Source organism: Sciurus carolinensis, chromosome 11 (genome assembly GCF_902686445.1).
Source record: "Sciurus carolinensis chromosome 11, mSciCar1.2, whole genome shotgun sequence".
In the NCBI taxonomy this organism is placed as follows: Eukaryota; Metazoa; Chordata; class Mammalia; order Rodentia; family Sciuridae; genus Sciurus; species Sciurus carolinensis.
In genome coordinates, this window is record NC_062223.1 from 100,338,838 (window position 1) to 100,363,569 (window position 24,732).

Consider the following 24,732-nt stretch of genomic DNA (forward strand, 5'->3'; position numbering starts at 1 on the left):
ACAAGAGAGGTCTAAAGACCTTGGCATTGTGCTGGGAAAAGAGAAGAATGAGGGAGGAGGAGGACATGCATGGTGAAAATGGGGGGTAGGGAGCATGGTAGAGCAGAGGCAAAACTCCTGGGCCGAGGTACAAGAGCAAATGAGTTAGAAGGTAAGAGGTGGCTCTCCAAAGGAAGTTGCTTGAACCTGAGGGAATGCGGTTACTAGTGATTACATGTTCTCAGGTGTGACCATGAGGGTATGTTGTTGGAAGAGTAGGCAATACTTTTATTTGCTTTTCTGAATGATTCTCTTGATTGCATCTGTGCCTATGAGGCTTGGACGCCTATCCCTGACTTCTCCAAATTCTATAATTTTTTTTAACTGTAGTTTATGGGTTGTCTTTCAGATATGCATTCACGTTCTCTTATCTATCACTTGAGCCATTCCAGTCCCCTTCCCTGACTTGCCCTTGCATTTGTTTTACCTACTCAGTCCTTATTTATTCTTTAAGAACCTTGACTATCTTTCAGGTAAATCTCATAGACCACCCACTGAGAATGACTGCGCCCTCTTCCAGGTATATTGAATGTATAGACTGCATAATTTACTGGGCACAAATCATATAGTCCTTCAAAATATCTAGTGTTACCTTGATACATCATGGTGCTTTCTTCAGGGTGTGCTAATTATCTCAATCAATTACCCACATCCAGTGTCATTTTCACTCAGGTGACCATCATATCAGTGCTCTTTTTGGTAGAGGTGTAGGAAGTGTGGTTTTTCAGAGGCCTGATTTCTTTTAACCTAGTGACTTGTGGCTTTGCAGTCTCATAGAGTCTGGGCATCCTGCCCAGGACCAGATATCTGACCTGGCCAGCCAAGTCAGGGAATGAAAGAACCCAAATCTCTTTGAGTAGAATATGTAGGCTTTGGCTTTTACTCTCATTTAAATATAAAGCCATTACAGGATTTTATCAACAGAAGAACAGGATGAAATATAAGTTTTGTAGAAACTATAGGAGATAGGTATCAGAGAAGTGGGCTAATGGCAATAATCTGTTTAAGCAACGATGGTGGCTTGGACCAGTTTAACAGAGGATGTGTTGTTAAGTATTAGGTTTCCAGATATATTTTAACATTAAAGACAATAATCTTTTCCAGTGACTTGTATATGCAATATGAGAGGAGAAAGAATGAAAGAAGGAAGGAAGGAAGGAAGGAAGGAAGGAAGGAAGGAAGGAAGGAAGGAAGGAAGGAAGGAAAGAAGGAAGGAAGGAAGGGAGGGAGGGAGGGAGGGAGGGATAGGGATGACAACTCCTACAAATGACAACATAAGCATCCCTCAAATAAATTTCAGAAGTGAGTAAACATGTTATCATTTCTCCACCAGGATTGACTTACAGCTAAATTAGATATTTCTGTAACTTCTGGCCCTAGGTTTGCCTGTTCTGGTAGGGAGTACTTTTTCCTTCATTATAGCCCTAAAATATTAATGCATGTTTTAGGTATTTATAAATTAAGAGCATAAAGATTTTTTTATTACCTCTTATAGTATCTCTCAATTGCTGGAATGACCAAAGGACACATAACCAAAACAACAGCTCTGTTACAGGCCAACAAAGCACATAGATAAAAAAATTGAATGCAAATTCTTGACACTTGTATGAAAGGGACTGTCAGTTGTTTATTGATTCTTTAAGTGATTCTGTCACACACTGGGGACCCACGTCACTACAATTTCAACCTTTAACTGCCTTTATTAAAAGTACACATCATCATGTGGCCACAAAAGCATAATATTACAAAACAATATTTCTTTCTCTCATCTCTACTACTTTCTTTGCAGAAAGGGTTGGGTTTCTATGGTTGCAGAAACTAATTAATACTATAGCAAGCAGATTTAATAATAGAGAAGGCTTTGTAGATATTGACAAAATACTTTTTTAACATTCTTTTTAGGTTGTTATGTTCTTTCCACCAACAAAATCCCACCATCTAAAAGTCATTTCTTTTCATTATCTATGTTTACAGAAGATCTGGACCAGAAAGTACAACTTCTGCCAGATCCCCATAATTTGGATTGTGTCCATATCCACTTTTGAGTGTTTTCCAGAATCTCTGTTCTACTCATAGCATAATGCCAAGATGAGATCAATTGCTGAATATGCTAGTTGACTTAGTATGCATCTTCTCCAGAGGTACACAGTGCAAAATGTGTCCTCTCATTTATATGCAATGATTGTGTAAGGGATTACACAATCTCTAGTGTTGGTGTGCTTTAATCAGAATTTCCTACAGAAATATCTATTGATTACAGCCTGATTGTTGGTTTGCCTGGAATTGTCTCTATTTTTTATATGTATGGTATATTCAGTATCAGCATATTTTCATTGGTCTAGTATAAAGTTTTTTGTTACGAAGCATTTTAGTCTCAGACTTACAGGACCTACCCTTGTCTACATTTCTATCTCTCCTGAAGATAGTGTTTATTTTATTTGCTACAATTCTTTGGGAACAGTTTTGCTGAGTGGAATGCTTTGGTTGGTAGCTTTTTTTCATTAAGTGCAGTAGTGTGAAAAGCTACAGTTAATGCAGGCAAGTGAGGCTTTAACACTCTGCCTGTTCCAGGGATGTTGCTGAGATCTAGACAAAGCTTACATTCAGAAGGTAGCCTTGGTCTGTTTCTTTTTGTTTAGACCTTTATGTAAGCTCAATTCCTAGTATACAGTTCTGCTTCACCCGAGCACTATTAAGAAGGGCGATGCACTTTAGGAACAGGTAAAGGTTAAATATTACAATCCGCCACCATATAATGGGATATAGTGGAGTATCAGGTTAGCCTTGGCCCATTCTATCAATATGAGCTCTTAACTTGGAATGCAACTGTGAAAAGAAGTGCTTTAGTTACAACACAATAGGGAGCATCAATTTTTCCCAGCACAAAACTGTAGGTGGTTAACGATGGCTTGCCACACCACGGTTAATGGTACCACTTTAGATCAGTACAGCCCTGTAAGAGGCAGCATTTAAACTTAGCACAATATGAAAGGCGGGTACTTTCATCTTATTCAAAAGAACTCTGGCATAATAATCCTCACTCTTCAGTTGATTTTGATAGAACATCTAGGTGATACTTCCATAACCATTCTCATCAAGTTGCAGGTTATAAAAATAATGAGTGAAAATATGTGTAGGCGTTTCCTCAGTATACATGACTTCCTCACATGTATGACTCAGTCCTTGTTTTAAAATAGGTGAGTTCAATATGAAAATAATCTAAACCTCTCAAACAAATCCCTTTTAAATACTAGTAACTCAAAACATTAGTAAAAATAATAGAGTACAATAGTCAAAAGAATTGTAAGGATGAGCAAATACAATTATACCACAGGAATCAGAAGCATCTAAACTATAAAGCAGATAGATGAATTGACATTTTTTTCTTCAAAATCTTTCTCTAAAGAATAACAAATAAAACTGAGGTTCTGTCTATGATGCAATGAATCTCAATTTATTTAATGATAAAGGTACACTGAATTCCTTTTTTTCAATCCAACTATATACAACAATGTATTAGTGGCAAGACACTTATGATCTTTATAAGTGAAATAAATATATAAGGAGCTTTAATCTGGCATACCTTATCCCTCAGAGAGGTCTTAATTCCTTTAAAACTTGCTTGCTCAAAGTAGGGACCACAGAGCAGCTCATCAGTTGTCACTTGAGAGCTTGTTAGAAATACAGAACATCACCCCAATTTGCTGAGTCAAAATATGCATTTTAATGAGATTCAGATACTCATATGAGTTTGAGAAGCACCAGCCTAAAATACCAAGAAAATCTTTAGTTTTTGCCTTTGTGAAGATTTTGTTCAGTTAGGCACTTACAATCTAAGTTAATGTTTTTGTGGTATAAGTCAAGAAGGCTGTAACTATATTATGGTAGAGTCCTTTGTTTAATTCTCTGGAGTCACCTCAGGACTCTGAAGCTTTTGGTATAAGACAAGAAGGCTGTAACTATATTATGGTAGAGTCCATTTTTTAATTCTTTGGAGTCACCTCAGGACTCTGAAGCTTTTGGTATAGGATCAAGATATGAATTAAAGTAACTTGGAGTTCTATTCAAGAGACTAAATCTAGGTGCTGATTATTCTACCATTAACACAGTAATGTCAAGGGGTTTCTGTTCTTAAAGATGTAACATTAAAAATGATCGAAACAAACTACCCATGTTCCTCTTTTGTGTGAATCTTTTAGTCAACAGGCATTCATTCAAACAGTATTTTTTAACATCTTATAAAATCATTAACTTGAAGAAAATCTCATAAGCTTCAATAGGTATGGTCTTAAAGAAACTTGAAGTCCTTTAATATAGGCCAAGGAGTGGGATAGCTGGGTCAAATGGTGGGTCCATTCCAAGCTTTCTGAGGGATCTCCATACTGCTTTCCAGAGTGGCTGCACTAATTTGCAACCCCACCAGCAATGTATGAGTGTACCTTTTCCCCACATCCTCGCCAACACCTATTGTTGCTTGTGTTCTTGATAATCGCCATTCTAATTGGGGTGAGATGGAATCTTAGGGTAGTTTTGTTTTGCATTTCTCTTATTACTAGAGATGTTGAACATTTTTTCATATATCTGTTGATTGCTTGTACATCTTCTTTTGTGAAGTGTCTGTTCATTTCCTTAGCCCATTTGTTGATTGGATTATTTGTATTCTTGGTGTAGAGTTATTTGAGTTCTTTATATATTCTGGAAATGAGTGCTCTATCTGAAATATGAGTGGCAAAGATTTTCTCCCACTCTGTAGGCTCTCTCTTCACATTACTGATAGTTTCCTTTGCTGAGAGAAAGCTTTTTAGTTAGAATCTATCCCAGTTGTTGATTCTTGCTTTTATTTCTTGTGCTATGGGAGCCTGTTAAGGAAGTCTGATCCTAAGCCGACATATTGAAGATTTGGACTTACTTTTTCTTCTATAATAAGAAGGGTCTCTGGTCTGATTCCAAGGTCCTTAATCCATTTTGAGTTGAGTTTTGTACAGGGTGAGAAATAGGGGTTTAATTTCATTCTGTTGCATATGGTTTTCCAGTTAAAAATCAGCATACTACAGAGATACAGCCACATCAATGTTCATAGCTGCTCAATTCACAATAGCCAGACTGTGGAACCAACCTAGATGTCCTTCAATTGATGAATGGATAAAGAAACTGTGGTATATATACACAATGGAATATTACTCAGCCATAAAGAATGATAAAATATGGCATTTGCAGGCAAATGGATGAAATTGGAGAATATCATGCTAAGTGAGATAAGCCAATCTCAAGAAACCAAAGGACAAATGATATCACTGGTAAGCAGATGATGACACATAATAGGGGGTGGGAGGGTTAGTATTAGGGTTAGGGTTAGGGTTAGGGTTAGTGAGGGGGGCAAGAATGGAGGAAGGAAGGACTGTATAGAGGGAAAAGAAGGGTGGGAAGGGTGGGGAGGGAAGGGAAAAATAACAGAATGAATCAAACAACATTACCCTATGTAAATTTATGATTACACAAATGGTATGCCTTTACTCCACGTACAAACAGAGAAACAACATGTATCCCATTTGTTTACAATAAAAAAAAATAAAATTAAAAATAAAGAAACCTGAAGTAAATTATCTTAAAGAAAAGAAAGTTTTTCTTGTATGTCTTTGCTTCAGCATTCAAATTAGCTGTCTGATTAGTCCATTAAGGAAGCATGGAATTAGGCATTACATGAAAAAGGAAAAAGACTTGCTGGATTTTTAGTGTTTGTTGATAGCCAATTGTCTTTTCAGAATTTAAGTATTGGGTCGTGTGTCATGGCACACACCTGTAATCCCAGTGGTTTGAGAGGCTAAAGCAGGAGGATTGCAAATTCAAAACCAGTCTCAGCAATTTAGCAAGGCCCTAAGCAACTTAGTGAGACCCTTTCTCAAAACAAAAACTATAAAAAGTACTGGGGATGTGACTCAGTGACTCTGTGCCTCTGGGTTCAATCCCTGGTACCAACAACAACGAAAAAGAATTTAACTATTGGAATGGCAGAAGATGAATCATTATTTCTACGAATTAATTAAATTACTTCTCTGGTTTGGGGAAGCACTTTTCATCAATGTAAAGTAATTTCTGTTTTCTGGGCTATAAAACTATATCTATCTATCAGGCAAAAAGATTTAAAATTTCACAAATGGACTAATAATAATAATAAAATTAATCATATTGGGTTGGAATAGATATATACGTATAGTTTTCTTCATGTGAAGAGTATGAAGAAAAAATAGCACTTTTAGTTCTTGAGAGAAGTCTTGTTCACACATCTCAATTTGTAGAAATTTTAAATAGTGATGTCTTTCAGATCTCACCTGCATGATGTACTGGAATTGAGAAATGATCTCTAATCCAAAAGAATCTATCTCCTGCTATTGTCACAGAATTTGTTAAGCAGTACAAATAACACAATTAATAACAAATATAATTAAATGTTTACTATCAAATATAGGCAAATATAAAATTTAAGTTCTGTGAAATGTTCTTGGCTCTGAAGCTCTAATCAGTATATGAAGCAAAGTAATCTCTAAGTGATTCTATCCTAATAAGTTAAATTTAATCCACCCAATAACTTTCAGTCACTTCGGATTTAAATAGTTTCATGTAGAATAGAAATTAGGACAATTTAACTATTTCCAATCCTTCCTCTTCTTGTTGCTCACTATATACTTCCCAAAGTTTTCGAGAGTCCCCAGGGGAGGGTAATGGAGGAAACCTGTAAGGACAAAGTTTGTATATTTTTAGGATTCTCTGAACCAAACAGAGATTATTTATCTATTGACTGAGACTGCCAGGGTTGTTGACCCAGGTCTGTTTTTCAGTACCAGCAGTGTATCCAGCTGCTCATTTGAAGGTGTTTGGCTTTCTCAGCTCTTCTGTGTGATATATTGTTTCTCCAGTGCCCAGATGGCCACTCTTCTCATCCTCATGGTACCAGGAATGCTACAGAGAAATAACTACCTGTGTTTCAGGTATTCAATGGCTAATGTACCCCACAGCTTTGTTAGGTAGCCCAAATATTCCTTAGTAGGGGCTGCCTCAGCTCTTTTTTTCTTTCTAAACTGGGGACTGAACCCAGGGGTGCTCTACCTCTGAGCTCCATCCCCAGCCCTTTATTATTATTACTATTATTATTATTATTATTATTTTGAGACATGGTCTCACGAAGTTGTCCAGGTTGCCTCAAACTTATGATCCTCCTGCCTCAACTTCCCAAGTTGTTTGCATTACAGGCATGTGCCTTTAGGAAATGTTAGTTCTATAAGAATGAACCATCCTTGATATCTTCCTCCTTACTGTGCAATCTGTTATCACTTTCTATTTTTCTTTTGTTTACCCATAATTCTGAGCCATTCAGATATGTCTGGAGAGTCTGTTGGTTAGAATGTTTTATATAGGGAACATGATACCAGTCTCAATATCCATATATTTCTACGTATTGTCAATAATTACTGTTCTAGACTCCCCAAATTCCTAAAAGTTGTTTTCACAAAATCTCTATTCCCTACACTCTTTATATGAAAATATGAATTCTTTAATGCAGGTTGTTTGAAAAACATATTTGTAAGTTATATATATATATGAAAAATATATATACAAATATATTTATCATATTTTTCCTTTTTTTTTTAAATGGCAGAAACCTTTTTGCCTTCTTAATAATAACTAAGGGGAACATTAAGTAAGTTTGCACTTTGGATAGGTTCTTCTTTTTAATTTAGGTTTAAAAAAAAAAAAAAAGAGCTTTTTTTTTTTTTTCCCCTCATATGTGAACTAAAAGTTCAGTACATGCCATTTGGCACTGAGATGGGAAGGGCAAGATGACAACCCAAGGAAGCAGGAAAGGGCATGGCTAGGAGATATTTCACATAATCACATTGTATGTGATGCTAATATTACCATGGAACTTCTAAGACTCACAGTAGGGAACCATTCATATTTTAATACACATTTAAAACATAATTTTTACTGACAACCAGTGACATATTTCATTTTCATGTATGACAAATGCTAGTCAAAGTCAATTTCAAAAATGCTGTAAAACTCAACAACTCTGCTGATGATATATGTGTGTTTAAGAGAGCCCTTTATTAATCAGACAGGAAAATTTAATATGATTAGATTATTTTGAAGTAACATTTAAGGAAGTTAAAATTGTGAGTCATAGTTTCAATCTTTTAAATTAATTTTTGAAATATTGCTTATATATAATTAGTTTAAAAATAGTAAAAACATGAATCCTCATAATACAGAATGTATTTAAAACATGTTTGTAAGTTTCAGTTTGTCACTTGGGAACTTTTTATGAAAAATAGGATACCTACAGTCTGGAGGCATTAAGGGAATTGGATTTTTTCTTCTTAAATATTTATTGGTGCATAATGATTATACGGGATGGTGGGTTTCGCAGTGGCATATTGTACATGCACATTCATACTGGAATTCTTCAAACAACTATAGTAACAATCTTTAAAACTTCATTGAACTGATTTTTTTTAAATGCCACTACTTCTCATAGGCTGTGTATTGACAAGTACCTTTAGAAGAGAACTGTTTTCTGACAAGATTTTAACATTGATTCAACCATGTAAGAAATGAATTTTAATCTGTTATTGATTTGTCTATTATTTTACATATCATATCTGTAACATCTTATAAGAAGATAGAATATGCTTTAAAGATGTCAATAGCTTACTAAGTAAATGTGCAACTTATTATTTTTAAGTTATTTCTAAATACAGTGTTTTGTGTTAAAGGCCACAGATGTTATTACATGATTTATTTTGAAGTAAAGTGGGTTAAACTAGTATACGTAAAAATTTTTAACTATATATTAATTCCATCTTCCCCCAACAAAATACCCAGGTTGATATGCTCACATCTTGACAAAGTCACATGTGTAAATATTGTTCATGATTCTTGGGTGACCATTTTTAAAGAATCAGATAGTAAGAATCTATTAAATGCAAACAACATATTTAGTGGCATAGTATTTGATTTATTAAGCAGAGACACTTTGTCAAAAACTTAATATCCATGTGGGAAAATGAAAGATCTATGAAACAGAAATCAATAAAATGTATTAATAGTTAATGTATTTATATAAAAGCTATAGTAATAAGGAAAAGGGAAACACAATAAAGCCAATAGTACTTTAAAAGTGGGGAGAAAAAAATCTTTCCTGATGGGAGGAATTGAGGTTGACTTTTAAAAAAAAATGAATAGTTTCACCAAATTTTAAGAGTATTAAAAGTTACTTGCTATGTGTGACCCATGTAAAACTAGCACAGTTTACCTATCATCACATTTTTTATTTTCTTTCTTTCTAGCTTTTTTTGTGTAGACTTTCTTTCTTTCTACTTACTAGTCCTGGCAGTTATCACCTCCTGCCAATAGTTTTTTGTGCTCAAATAACTTCTACACATTAATAATAGAAAAGATCCTTAAAATCACTTCTTCTAAACTTTGTTTAGAAACATCCCTTGCCAGTAAGAAAATAATCTCAATGCTGCTGATATGTAAAGTACTCCTTAGAAATTTCCATCACAACTTCTTAAATTTCGTATGCACAAATTCTTAACAAAACAAACTTACTAAATGACTATTCTGTGCTTCTCTGTATGCAGTTACATGATATTCTAAAATTTCTCTTTTCTGAGGCCTCATCCTACTCTGAGATTATCTACCTCATCTTCTCTTTGGAACTCTTCTTGATCATAAAGAACAAGTGTTGACTTCCTCTCTGAATCCTATGATATTTTGTCTCTGACACAGTCATTTAATTATCCACACAAAGGCTGTATATGCTGTTTACATTTAGATATAAACATCACACTTCTGCACCTAAAATTAATCTACTCAACAAATTAATAGGATTGATCAACAGGTTAATAGGAAGCATGTCATATAATTTTTATCACTTTATACATGAATGTACAATAAAATGCAAAGCCTTTTAATCTATACATTAATAATTGTTTTAACTATTATATGCATAAAATAACTATATTTATGGGGGTTTTGAATCATCACATGAAGTACAAGTTCTCAACTATCTAATAGTGGATCCAAGTCACATAGAAAAATAAAGAAATAGATAAGAATGTTACCTTGGGATGGAGACAAGTTCTTATAGGGATATATATTCTATTATGCATAAAATTTGCTGAGGTCTGCTTTCTATATTTACCTCTGTTTTCTTTTTGATTATTTACTTTATTGAAAATGTTAATCTGAGAATAAATGTATTCCATTGGAGACTAGAAATAGATTTATTTGATAGATATCTAGCATAATAGCTTAGTGAATTCAGGGTAGATATTTAAAAGCATGATTTCATGCATGATGCCCTCTTAAGACCTCAAGAGGAAATAGGTAAGCCAAGACCCCAGCTAGGGGTCCAACAAGAACAGGTCCATAAGAGATTGTACTCATCAGGCTTTCTTTGTGGACAACCCAGTTATGAACACTATCTATGTATTAACATTATTTAGTGGGGAACAAAAAGTCTCTTGTAAAGAAAATACAGCTAAGTAAAGTCAATGAACTATGACCCAGTTTAAAAAAAAAATCATGGCCTCACTACTGCCACACTGGAGACAGTATGAGAAAGTGTTGGTGCAATATGAAAAAAATCACAAGATCACAGATATTGTGAGCTAAATACTTATTCTGTACTACACACTTATTGTATCATCTGCTGCAAATAGTCATCATTATTTACAAAATGTTAAAAAAAAAAGTTCAAGTTGCCCCATCTAACTGCTAAGCTGCATTCTAGGAGGTGAAAGTCTTTTAGGTTACTGACTGCTGTGAAAGAATACTGCCCTGCTTGCTTGCTCAGAAAATTGCTGTCAGCAAAGAGGATCAGCCCTACTAAAACCCTAAATTTAGCTTGTGTATGCGGGCAATGACTTGAGTTGAATTGTGTCATTCAAGCAAAGCTTATTGGAGTCCTAAACTCCAATTCCCCTGATTATGACATTATTGGGAAACAGAGTCTTTACAGAGGTAACCAAGTTAAAGTGAGTTCATTATGGTGAGTCCTAAGCCAGCATGGCTGGTAAATTGATAAAAAAGCAAAATTTGGACATGGAAAAACATGCATGCATAGCAGGAAGATATATTGAGACTCAAGAAAAAGCAGCCATCTTCAAACCAAGGAGGGAGGACTGAAACAGATTGTGCCATCACAGATCCTCCAGAACTGTGATATTAAACTTCCGGTGCCAAGTTACCCGATTTGTGGTCCTTAATTGGGGCTGCCTCAGTGAGATGATACAGGTAATAAACTTACTTACCTAGCTTTCCATTTTGTATGCATGAATATGGATACATTACTATGACAAGGACCTTACGCTTCTATGTTAAGTTCTAAATAACAAGGCAATAGCAGTGAATATTAATTAAGTGGAGATCATAGTACTGTAAGAATATTATCATCTTGAAATGGAATTAAATAGTGCAATATGGCTTCTTGGAATTAATTTGGATGCTTATTCTCCTTCCTGACTGACAATTATGTGGCACTCTTTCTTAAGCCAGTCCTTCACCTTTCTATGAAAGTTTCACATGTCTGTTCCCCAATGCCCACATTTCTTCCCAGAATTGACATCAGTATGACAAATTATACAAATAACTGAGAGTGGATTTTTTCAGATCAATGTATAAAAATCCAGGTAGAATTTAAATTTTGTCCTCTTGCCCTTTGCTTATTCCTACTTATGCCTCCTTAAACTTGAACAAACACACTGATGATGTCTATTGGTGGCACATCTATTCTTGTGACTTTGAAGGTTTTAGTCATTTTCCCCCCTCAAATACTCAACTTTCTGTAAAAAAATAAAATCTTGTGGAAAACTTGTAGAAAGAGAACATTGAAGTAATGGCAACATTTAAAGGTTACTGGCTACTGTACCTTTTTCCCCTAGTGGAAACATACATATTTTTAGATCAAAAGTTTTAAAAAATTACTTTCTTAGAATGTTTTCTATGTGAAAATCCAGTGCAGAAATTTTAGTTCATTTAAAGAGTTTTAGTAGAAACTTTAGCACTTTTGTGAGAGGAAAGTTTTGGATACACAACTCCATGTAAAAATGGGTATTAGAAGATATAAAATTCTCAAAAAATACTGACTTTCTTGAGGGTTATACCTCACTTCACTATATGAATATCAGGAAAGTCTTATTGTTCCAGGACCCACTTTACTCCTTAGGGATGCAACTAGCTGTGAGATTATACCCAAAGACAATTGATGATAATAAATTGGTTGCACTATATTATATTTGAGAGTATTTGATCTGAAAATTATGATTATTAAATCATAATTCAACACTGGCTTAGACAGTGTTGGGGAAAGATTCTACCAAAGAATGGAGAAATCAGGAGTCCAAGAATGCAGACAAGATCACGCAGTACTCTAGAATGCCATTGTAATGCTAGGACAAGGTAAGTATAAATATCACTATTAAAAGATCCAACCAAATCAATATCTAAATAAGGAATGTATTTCAAGAAAAATAATTGTCCATTTTAATAATTCCAGTTACCATTGACATGAGAGACACAAATGAGATACTTCATAGATTTTTTGTAATCCTCACAAAGTTAAAAAAAAAAAAAAGGAAAACTCATCTCTGTCTCATCTTTATACAATGAAGGTACCTGTGTGATTTACTCATTGAAATCCTGTAGAAGACAAATTAGAGTTAAAATCAGATTCTACCTATTTTCAAAGCAATCGTTTTCATGACCAGTGATATTAAAAGGTAATCAGATTCTCATAGCCATCCAAGAGGTCTAGATAAACATCTTCTTGCAGATTTGATTTGACACTGTGAAGTGTGAGCAGGAGTGTACCCATTAGGAAAAGATAGTCATTGGTTGTAGGATAAGCAGTTAACGGTGGAACATTCCAAGTGAACATTCTATTACTAACTTATTTGGAATGATACATAATGGAGATCCTATTACCTTTGTATTTGAGGAAAAAATATGAAAACAGTACAGAAAAACAGGGATTACATAGTCCCAAAAAGACGAATGGTAAGCAATTAGACTGAACACCTGACCAAAGGCTTCTGATGAGAGTAATACTTTTGCAGATTAGAACAATGCTACCTGTTAGGTTCCTTTCTTTTTTTTTAATAAGTTTATAGCTGCTGTTTAACATCATCATTATATTATTCAGTGAACTGTGGAGCACTTGAAATTTTCAAAGGTGTTAAGTAGAAAATCTGAAGTTGATTGCTGGGGAAGGGAAAGGAAATAAGAAATAGGGAATTGGTTCACATTTCTTTCATGGTTTTAGCCAATGCAGCAAGAAGAGTAGGACATATTTTCAATGCCATTCATTTAAGAACTTTAGGTTTTAGAGATAATAAACTATCTCCATAGTTTGGAGTATTGACTGAGTGATGTCTATGTTGAGTAGATTACAATGGAAAAAAATACTAACCAAAATCAGAAGAAAACAATATTTTGACCCCATTAGTTGTAGTTTTATCACTATCTTTTGAAAAATAAAGTTTAGTGAGTAACATTTGCCTAATTATTTAAAATGTATTTATTTTGATTCATTATAAACAAATGGGGTAAAACTTATTTCTCTGGTTATACATGAAGTAGAGTGATACCATTTATGTAATCATTCATATACTTAGGGTAATGATGTGTATCTCAATCTGTCATTTTTACCTTACCCCCAACCTCCCACCACTCTTTCCTCTATACAATCCATCCTTCTTCCATTCTTGCCTCCCTCCCACCACCATTATGTATCATCATTCGCTTATCAGAGAGATCATTCAGCCTTTGGTTTTTTTTTTTGGAATTGCCTTATCTCACTTAGCATGATATTCCCCAACTTCATCCATTTGCCTGCAAATGCCATAATTTTATCATTCTTTATGGCTGAGTAATATTCCTCTGTGTATCTATCTATCTATCTATCTATCTATCTATCTATCTATCTATCTATCTATATATATAGATATCACAGTTTCTTTATCCATTCATCAATTGATGGGCATCTAGTTTGGTTCCACAATCTAGCTATTGTAAATTGAGCAGTTATGAACATTGATGTGGCTGTATCTCTATAGTATGCTGATTTTAAGTCCTTTGGGTATAGGCCAAAGAGTGGGATAGCTGGTCAAATGGTGGTTCCATTCCAAGTTTTCTAAGGAATCTCCACACTGCTTTACAAAGTGGCTGCACTAGTTTGCATCCCCACCTGCAATGTATGTGTGTACCTTTTCCCCACATCCTCACCAACACATATTGTTGCTTGTGTTCTTGATAATCACCATTCTAATTGGGGTGAGATGAAATCTTAAGATAGTTTTGATTTGCATTTCTCTTATTATTAGAGATGTTGAACATATTTTCATACATCTGTTGATTGCTTGTAGATATTGTTCCATGAAGTGTCTGTTCATTTCTTTAGTCCATATATTGATTGGGTTATTTATATTCATGGTGTAAAATTTTTTGAGTTCTTTACAGATTCTAGAGATTAGTGCTCTATTTGAAGTATGTGTGACAAAGATTTTCTCACATTCTGTAGGCTCTTTCTTCACATTGCTGATTGTTTCCTTGGCTGAGGAAAAGCTTTTTAGTTTGAATCTATTCTAATTATTGATTACTGCTTTTATTTCTTGTGTTTTTGGAGTCATGTTGAGGACGTCTGATCCTAAGCTGACATGATGAAGATGTGAACCTACTTTTTCTTCTATAAGGTCCAGGGTCTCTGGTCTGATTCCAAGGTCCTTAATCCATTTTGAGTTGAGTTTTGTGCAGGGTAAGAGATAGGGGTTTAGCTTCATTCTGCTGCATATGGATTTCCAATTTTCCCAGCACCATTTGTTGAACAGGCTATTGTTTCTCCATTGTATATTTTTGACACCTTTGTCTAGTATGAAAATAATTGTACCTTTTTGGTTTTGTCCTCTATTCTGTACCATTGATCTACCTGTCTATTTTGGTGCCAATACCATGCCGTTTTTATTACTATTGCTCTGTAGTATAGTCGAAGTTCTGGTATTGTGATACCCCCTGCTTCATTCTTCCTACTAAGGATTGCTTTAGCTATTCTGGGTCTCTTATATCTCCAAATGAATTTCATGATTGCTTATGAGGTATGTCACTGAGATTCCTATGAGGTATGTCACTGGAATGTTAATTGGAATTGCATTGAATCTGTATAGCACTTTTGGTAGTATGGTCATTTTGACAATATTAATTCTGCCTATCCAAGAACATGGGAGATCTTTCCATCTTCTAAGGTTTTCTTTAATTTCTTTCTTAATGTTCTGTAGTTCTCATTGTAGAGGTCTTTCACCTCTTTTGTTAGATTGATTCCCAAGTAATTTATTTTTTTTTTTTTGAGGCTATTGTGAATGGGGTAGTTTTCCTAAATTCTCTTTCAAAGGATTCATCGCTTATGAATAAAAATGCCTTCGATTTATGAGCATTGATTTTATGTCCTGCTACTTTACTGAATTCATTTATGAGTTCTAGAAATTTTCTGGTGGAATTTTTTGGCTCCTCTAAATATATAATCATGTCATCAGCAAATAGGGATAGTTTTAGTTCTTCTTTTACAATTTACATCCTTTTAATTTCTTTGGTCTGTCGAATTGGTCTGGCTAGAATTTCAAGGACAATGTTGAATAAAGAGGTGAAAGAGGGCATCCCTGCCTTGTTCCAGTTTTTAGGGGGAATGCTTTCAGTTTTTCTCCATTTAGAATGTTATTGGCCATAGGCTTAGCATAGATAGCCTTTACAATGTTGAGAAATATTCCTACTATCCCTATTTTATCTAGAATTTTGAGCATGAAGGGATGCTGTATTTTATCAAATGCTTTTTCTGAATCTATTGAAATAATCATGTGATTCTTAACTTTAAGTCTGTTGATGTGGTGAATTACATTTATGGACTTCCAGATGTTGAACAAACCTTGCATCCCTGAAATGAAACCCACTTGATTGTGGTATGCTATCTTTTAAATATGTTTTAGTATGCGATTTGCTAAAATTTTGTTAAGAATTTTTGCATCTATGTTCATTAGGAATATTGGTCTGAATTTTCTTTCCTCGATGTGTCTATGTCTGGTTTAGGTATCAAGGTGATATTAGCTTAATAGAATGATTTTGGAAGAGTTTCCTCTTCTCCTATTTCATGGAATACTTTGAGGAGTATTGGAACGAGTTCTTCTTTGAAGGCTTTATAGAACTCGGCTGAGAATCCATCTGGTCCCGGACTTCTTTGTTGGTAGAGTTTTGATAACTTCTTCTATTTCATTGCCTGAAATTGATGTAATTAAATTGAGTATGTCCTCCTGATTCAGTTTGGGTGGATCATATGTCTCTAGAAACCTGTTGATATCTTCGGGATTTTCTATTTCGTTGGAGTATAGATTTTCAAAATAACTTCTAATTATGTTTTTTATTTCAATTGTGTCTGTTGTGATTTTTCCTTTTTCATCCCTAATTTTAGTAATTTGAGTTTCTCTCTCCTTCTCTTTGTTTTTATGGCTAAGGGTTTATCAATTTTGTTTAGTTTTTTAAAGAACAAACTTTATTTTGTCTATTTTTTCAATTGTTTCTTTTGTTTCAATTTCATTGATTTCAGCTCTGATTTTAACTTTTTCCTGTCTTCTACTACTTTTTGTGTTGATCTGTTCTTTTTCTAGGACTTTGAGCTGTAGCGTTAGATCAATTATTTATTGACTTTTTCTTATTTTTTGAATGCGCTCCATGAAATGAATTTTCCTCTTAGTACTGCTCTCATACTGTTCCAGAGATTTTGATATGTTATTTCTTTGTTCTCATTTACCCCTAAGAATTTTTTATTTCCCCCCTGATATCTTCTATTATCAATGTATCATTCAATAGCATATTATTTAATCTCCAGGTGTTGGAGTAATTTCTGTTTTTTATTTTGTCATTGATTTCTAATTTCATTTCATTATGATCTGATAGAATACAAAGTAGTATATCTTTTTGTATTTGCTAAGAGTAGCTTTGTGGAACATATGGTCTGTTTTAGAGAAGGATCCATGTGCTACTGAGAAGAAAGTGTATTTGCTCATTGATGAACAGAATAATCTACATATGTCTGTTAAGTCTAGGTTATTGATTGTGTTATTGAGATCTATGGTTTCTTTGCTCAATTTTTGTTTGGAAAATCTGTCCAGTGGTGGCAGAGGTGTGTTAAAGTCACCTACTATTATTGTATTATGGTCTATTTGGTTCCTGGAATTGAGAAGGATTTGTCTGACATACATGAATGAGTCATTGTTTGGGGCATAGATGTTTATGATTGTTATGACTTGCTGATTTAAGCTTCCCTTAAGTAGTATGAAATCTCCTCCTTTATCCCTTCTGACTAACTGGCTTGAAGTCCACTTTATCTGATATGAGGATGGATACCCCTCCTTTGTTGCTGAGTCCATGTGCATGGTATGTTTTTTCCCATTCTTTTCACCTTTAGTCCGTGGGTATCAAGAGATGAGTCTCCTGAAGGCAGCATACTGTTGGGTCTTTCTTTTTAATCCAATCTGCCAGTCTATGTCTTTTGATTGATGAGTTCAGGTCATTAATATTCAGGATTATTATTGAGATGTGATTTGTATTCCTGGTCATTTTGGCTATTTTTGTTTTTTAACTTGACTTGACTTTTTTTCTCCTTTATTTGGCTATTTCTTTAGGGTAGTTCCTCTCTTTGCTGACCTACATCGTTTTTCATTACTTCCTCATGGAATATTTTGCTCAGAATGTTCTTTCTTTTTGTAAATTCTTCTAGCATTTTTTTTTAATCATAGAAAGATTTTATTTTGTCATCAAATCTGAATGTAAATTTTGCTGGGTATAAGATTCTTGGTTGGCATCTGTTTTCTTTCAGAGCTTGAAAAATGCTATTCCAGGTCCTTCTAGCTTTTAGGGTTTGGGTTGAGAAATCTGCTGATATCCATATTGGTTTCCCCCTGAATGTAATTTGATTTTTTTTTCTTGCAGTCTTTAAAATTCTTTCTTTATTATGTATGTTAGGTATTTGCATTATAACGTGCCTTGGTGTGGGTCTGTTGTAATTTTGTACATTTGGTGTTCTATAAGCCTCTTGTACTTGATTTTCCATTTCATTATTCAGATTTGGGAAATTTTCTAATATTATTTCATTGAATAGATTGTTCATTCCTTTGGTTTGTTTCCCTGTGCCTTCCTCAATCCCAATAATTCTTAAATTTGGTCCTTTCATGATGTCCCATAATTATTGTAGATTCTTTTCATGATTTCTTACCATCTTCTCTGTTTGGTCAACTTTGTTTTCAAGATTAATTATTTTATTGTCAATATCTGAGGTTCTGTCTTCCAGGTGTTCTATCCTAATGGTTATACTTTCTATGGAGTTTTTAATTTGGTTTATTGTTTCCTTCATTTTAAGAATTTCTGGGTTTTTTTTTTTCAGAATCTCTATCTGTTTATTGAAATGATCCTTTGCTTCCTGTATTTGCTCTTTTAACCGTTAGTTGGTATGATCATTCTGTGCCTGCATTTGCTCTCCTATCTCATCATGTGCTTCTCTGATCATTTTAATTATGTATATTCTGAACTCCCTTTTAGACATTTCTTCTGCCACACTGTCATTGGATTTATTGATGTAGCATCAGGTTTGTTTGGAATACTTTCTTCCCTTGTTTTCTCATATTGCTCATGTATCTTCCCCTCTCCTAGTCTTCAGTAGCCTGAAATCTTGGAGGAACTTGATAATGCAGTCACATAAAAAGTATGCTACCGCTCTAGAAATGGTGGACTCCAGGTGGGGTTTATTCCCTTCTAGTGGTTAGAGGCACCTGACAGAAGTTGACAGATGTTCAGCCGCAGGGGCAATAGACTGCGGGCTGGGGCCAGCTCTCTGGGCCTACCTCCCTGGCAGTGAAGTCTCCTACCTAATGTTTTGAATTCCATCAATTTTTTTTTTTTTTTGGATTACAGGGAAAACTAAATACTAGAGCAAGCATTTACTACTCATGCACCTCAAACACCAAATGTAATGCATATGTTACCTTATCTAATCATCATAGCATAATTATAAGATAAATTGTACTTTGTTTTTTTGGTATCAGAGATTGAACCCAGGGGTACTTTACCAGTGAGCCATATCCCCAGTCTTTTGTGTATTTTATTTAGAGACAAGGCCTCGCTGAATTGCTTAGAGCCTTGCTAAGTTACTCAGATAGGTTTTGAACTTGCAATCCTTCTGCCTCAGTCTTCTGAGCCACCAGAATTACAGGTGTGTGTCACAATGCCCAACCAGGTAAACTGTACTTTTTGATACGAAAGAAGAAGTGGAAATTGAATACTTTCCTGATTCTATGATGGTAAGTAATAGGTCTTAGAAAGTCTTATTCTAATGTCTAAACACTTAACTGTGCTTTCTACTGCGTGCAAAGCAGTCAACATTATCTGATACACAGAAGCATGAAATGAAGGTTAATCCCTTCTTTCCAACTAACTCTAAAGTATTTATACTTTGGGGATCTTGTTAATGATTTTTCTCATCAGTCAACAGGAAAATTTCACTGATCTAATGGTCCGATTCTGGCTTTTATGCATCCTATTCTTTATAGCTGGTATTATTTCTAACACAGGTATAGATTCTCAGTCCCATACCAAATTTAGGACCACTCCTAGACATAGATAGCATGATGAGAAATAATGGGATCAAAATGTTGAATTTATGGAGGAAGTTAGAATTGGATCCTAGACATATTTTATTTTCCTAGACAGGGCTATAACCAGATTCAAGGACTGAAAACAAATTAAAATACAGTGCAAGATTTGACTTAGAAGTAAAACCACCCTACAAGAAATGGTGCCACTACCCCAAGACATGGATCTTTATGAGAGAAGACAGTGACACATGCTATTAACAGAAAAAGGAAAAGTTTAATTCTAGTAACGAAATGAAAGAACTACAAGGGAACATGTGAGAGCATCCAACACTAAGCAGAGTGGAGATTCCAGTGCTTATGTATTGGGAAACAGTAAAAGGAAGATGGAGCACTAATAAAGACAGAAAGCTTAAGCTAATGATTTTCAGTAATTATTCCAGCAATGACAGCAAATTTGAGAGGTTTTTCCAAGGTAAGAGTACAGCAGGGATGGGGAAGCAGTGGTTTCAGAAATAAAGTAGAAAGTTTGTTAAAGAGAGCAGAGTCCAGTATCTAGAGAAAAGCAAGGAGTATTCACAGGACTCTAAATACACAAGTGTGTATGCACACATAAGCACATGACCAGAACTGCTTATTAGTACATTCAAGCCTTCAGGTTCTTTGCACTGAGGATGTTGGTGAATGATTTAAAAATTTAGTTCTTCACTGTCTTTTTGTGGGATGATGCAAACTATTTCAAGGTGCCGGCCAAGACAATGAAGATTGCCTTTGTCCCATAGCTGCAAAACCAGAAATTCTGTTTCAATATTCACTTCTCATCAACATTCTGAAATGAAGCATCCACCTCTTCATATTTGCAGTCCTTCTTATCACAGGGGTTCTCCAAAAATAAAATACATCAGAAGAATACTGAGCTATATTATATTGCATTTTGATAATGTAGTCAGTAATAGATACATTCCAAAGACTGTTTAAACCCACCAGCATTTAGAGATCCCAAAAACAGATATAATTCATCTGAGTAAAATATATACAGCAGTAATTTATCAGTTTGACTCATGGGAGATAAATCTTACTAAAGACAGAATTAATCACAGTGCTTCTTGTATTTATCTGGCAGTTTAGAGAAGTTAAATGTGAAATAAAAGTCGGTTCGAATTTTCTAAATATGCTATTAATAGAGTCTAGGTTGAGAGTGAATATGTGTAGAAAAATGGACTTGAGTTCAATTTATTTTAAACTAAAATCATATTTAAATCAGTAGTCCTATTTGGCATCTGCGAATCTGCCAATTTCAATTCTTTTAAGATTTATGTATAGTATAATCTACCCAAGTAGATGATAAAAAAGTTAAAAGGAGGTACATAGCCTTCACTACAAGGAGAGAATCTCTTTCCTTCTCCAGCATTATTCCAACAGATCCACTTGACTGGAAAGCAAAATTACAGAGAATTTGTCTTTATTTCTAATCGTCTAAGTTGGTAGTTTAATGCCTTGAGATGTGATAGCTGTTAATGAATACTGGGAAAATTACCCCAAACCTTCTCAAATATGTATAATAGAATTCTATAACTCTAGAATGGAAAAGGTCCATTGCGTTTTATTCCGTATAGGAGAGTAAAATGCAAGAGTTAACAGGAGTTTTCATCCATAGCTGCTATTGCGTTTTGAGTTTTCAAGGGCTTTCTAGTGCCACAATCTCCAAAGAAGATAATAACATTACTAAGCAACTAATATGTAGTTGGTGTTTGTAACAATAATTTCCCAATCCTTATAGTAAACCTAGGAGGTAGGTCAAATTATTTAGACTTCCCAAAGAAGAAAAATAAAACTCACAATTATCAAATAAAATGTTTGAAATCAGAAAGGTACTAAATTGCAAACCGAACTGAAACCTAGTTTTCCTGACCTCATACTAGTGTTCTTACTACTTGAAGCAAGATGCAGTAAAAGACACATGAACATTCAGGGTTTGGGAGCTGGTGAACTTGGCTTGAAAAGCTCTTCTGCTCATTAGTGAACAAAATATTCTGGACATTATACTTTTGGTCTTATCTTCTTCCTAGGTGTTTTGGAAAGAGTGGGTAAAAAGTTGATACCTTATGAAAGCTAAAAGTCACTCACCTGTAATACATAATATGATATGGAATTTCTTTTTAAGTATGTCAATGATTTTTTTAGTATGTCATTAAACCCACATTTTCTTCTTTGAGTCTTTTTGAGTGTCTTTGATCTGGAGGATCCTAAGACTTTCATGAACCAACAATGCAATAGCCTGAGCTCTCAAAAGTTGCTTTTTATTTTCTCAAAGCATAGACATTATAATTTTTCTACATATCCATCTAATTAATCATAATTTTGTCAATATTCATTCTATACATTCACTCAGTCATTCCTTCCTTCATATTACTTAGCAACTATTTATCATCTGCTATTTAAAAAGCACTCTACCATACAATGAAGATTCAAAATGCATAAGACAAATTTCTGCCCTTGGAGATGTTAACTTTCTTGTGAGCATGACATGTAAGTATTCAGACAAGTGCTATAGAGGAGTGGACAAAGAACTGGGAGCTTTGGACCCAGGGGTAATACAAAAACTGGGGTTAGAATGTCAATGTAAGTTTGGAGCCCAGGGGATTGACAGGTTTCAAAGCTAATTAGAAATTTGGAAGCTTGAAAGCAAAGTAAAGCCAAAGTCTTAATTTCTGTAATCCAGAATCATGATGCTCACAGGCACTATCAATCATTATAGGAAAACCAAAGGAGATAGCAAAAAGTAAAGCAAAAGTCAGGTAATAAAGCTCCTGCTATGGGAAGAAAGAGAAAGAATATCAAAGAAAGGAAGCAAAAAGGACTGAAATTGTTCCTTTTATTCTGGCATCGAATAATATAAAAACTTAAGAAAAATACTTTTTCATAGAAAAATAATATTAAGATGATATATTTTAATAATAATCACCCATTGCTTTTACACTAGTATATTTATTAATTTATGGTTTAAAAATCATCCATTAAAAATTTGGATTGTTCAGATAAAACTGAAATAAAAGAAGATAGCCTTTCTATATGTATATTTATAATAAATATTCTTGATATCAATTATTAATTTGTACTTCATTTTTTTGGTTAAGTACTATAGACATTCAGTTTCATTTGACTCTATAGAATTTGCTAGAAATATTGGAATAATAGTTAAAAAATCTTGAATTATGATTTCTACTTTTTTTGCTTCTAGTGATTGAATCTAGGTATGGTGCAACATTCTCAGTTTTTTCTTTTCTTTCGTTTTCTTTCACTTTTTATTTTGAGACATGGTCTCACTAAGGACCTCACTAAATTGCTGAGTCCAGCTCTGAACTTGTGATCCTTCCACTTCAGTCTCCCCAGTCATTGGGATTACAAGCATACACCACTGTGCCTGGCTCTTCATTTTTATAAGTGTAGAATGTTATGCCAATCTGTTTTAGTTGTACAGTATGTGGATTACGTTTTCAAAAAATATTCTTCAAGTTGAAGAATCTTGGTAAAACAATTTTTCTCTAATGATGTTTTCTCCAAATAAGTCAACAAGATGAAATTTCATGTTTTCATTTAGGTAATATATTCCTTATGTATTTGATTTTTTGTAGCTATTCTAAATATCTATATCAAATATTTTCATTCATTGAAATTTATTTTTGCCATGTAACATGATCATCACTCATTTTTCAGAATCATTCTTTAACAGTGGAACAAATAATCCAGAGTAAAGGGGAATAAAAGCCTATTTGTGTTTTCCTCAAGTTCAATCTTTCATACTTGTGTTTTGCTTTTTTCATTGTGGAATGAATGGAAGAGTGGTGGGAGCAGCAAAGAGCTAACAGAAGTATTCTTACCCTTGGCAGGGGCTTCTCAGCAGCTGGGAAGGAGAGCACTTACATACTCCCTGGCTGTCAAGAGAAGAAAAAGACACAGAATTGAATTAGGGATTTTAGTGTCATGCAATGGAAGGAACTAAGAACAGGGGATTAGAGGTCAAGTATGCAGTATTCACTGTGCATCCTGCACTTCCCTGGGCTTTGCTAGCTGTTTCTGTGACTGCTGGTGCAGATCTTTGCTCCCTGATCGTATCTTAAATGCTAAATGAAAAAAATCTGCATTATGAGAATAGCACTATGGAACTGTTGGGAAACCTTCAGATTGTCCTAGTCTACTGCCTTACTTTTTTTTTTTCCCTCTTATGTGCCACTTAATAAATAACTTGGCAGGAAATATGAACACACAAAGCACAACCCTATAATGAAGTATCCTCTTTTTCTCTAAGCTTGTGAACTTTATGATGAACAATTTCTCAGCATGATACTTCAGACTTTTCATTCCTAAGAATGGTTATAGTATAAATATAAATGGATATTTTTAGTCTATCTATATTGATCTATCTTTGCATATATACACACACATGTAAAAACACAGATTAATATAGATTGCTATCTCTGCTTTCTCTTATACATTTATTGCATAGAATAACAGGGATAGTATTAGGTACATTATATACATTACAAATACATATATATATGTATCACATATAGAAATAGAAAAAGAGAATGATTGAGAAAATGCTCTAATTGCTAAGGATGAGTTAATAAGGAAATGAAATTTACCAAAACTAATTACTTGACATCAAAAATGCCATAAATACTTGAAACTTCTATTTATATTTATTCTTTTGTGATGGAAATGGAAGAATCTGGTTCATTATAAAGTTGTTTTTCTCTCATTGTCCTTTTGGCTTTTGGACTTCCCTAAACTACCTGACTATTTTTACCACTGAAGTTCAATTTTTATGTCTTGTTAATAGGTTTTATACAAAATCACAAGCTTAGAATTTAACCTCAAGTTCAGTTAGTATAACCCACCTTTTTAAGAATAATAATCTTTAGCTAAAAATGACTCACTAATTAGTAATGATTTTATGGATAATAATCTACAATTCTTCTACCTTTTCTTTACACTGCAGCTA

General features: G+C 34.2%; 1 protein-coding gene across 1 annotated transcript in view; it reads left to right on the top strand.

Annotated features, from left to right (window-relative positions):
• The window catches only part of Cntn5 (contactin 5), a 1,239,665-nt gene that overhangs the window by 501,868 nt on the left and 713,065 nt on the right, over positions 1-24,732 (top strand). The gene's annotated exons all lie outside the window — the stretch shown is intronic.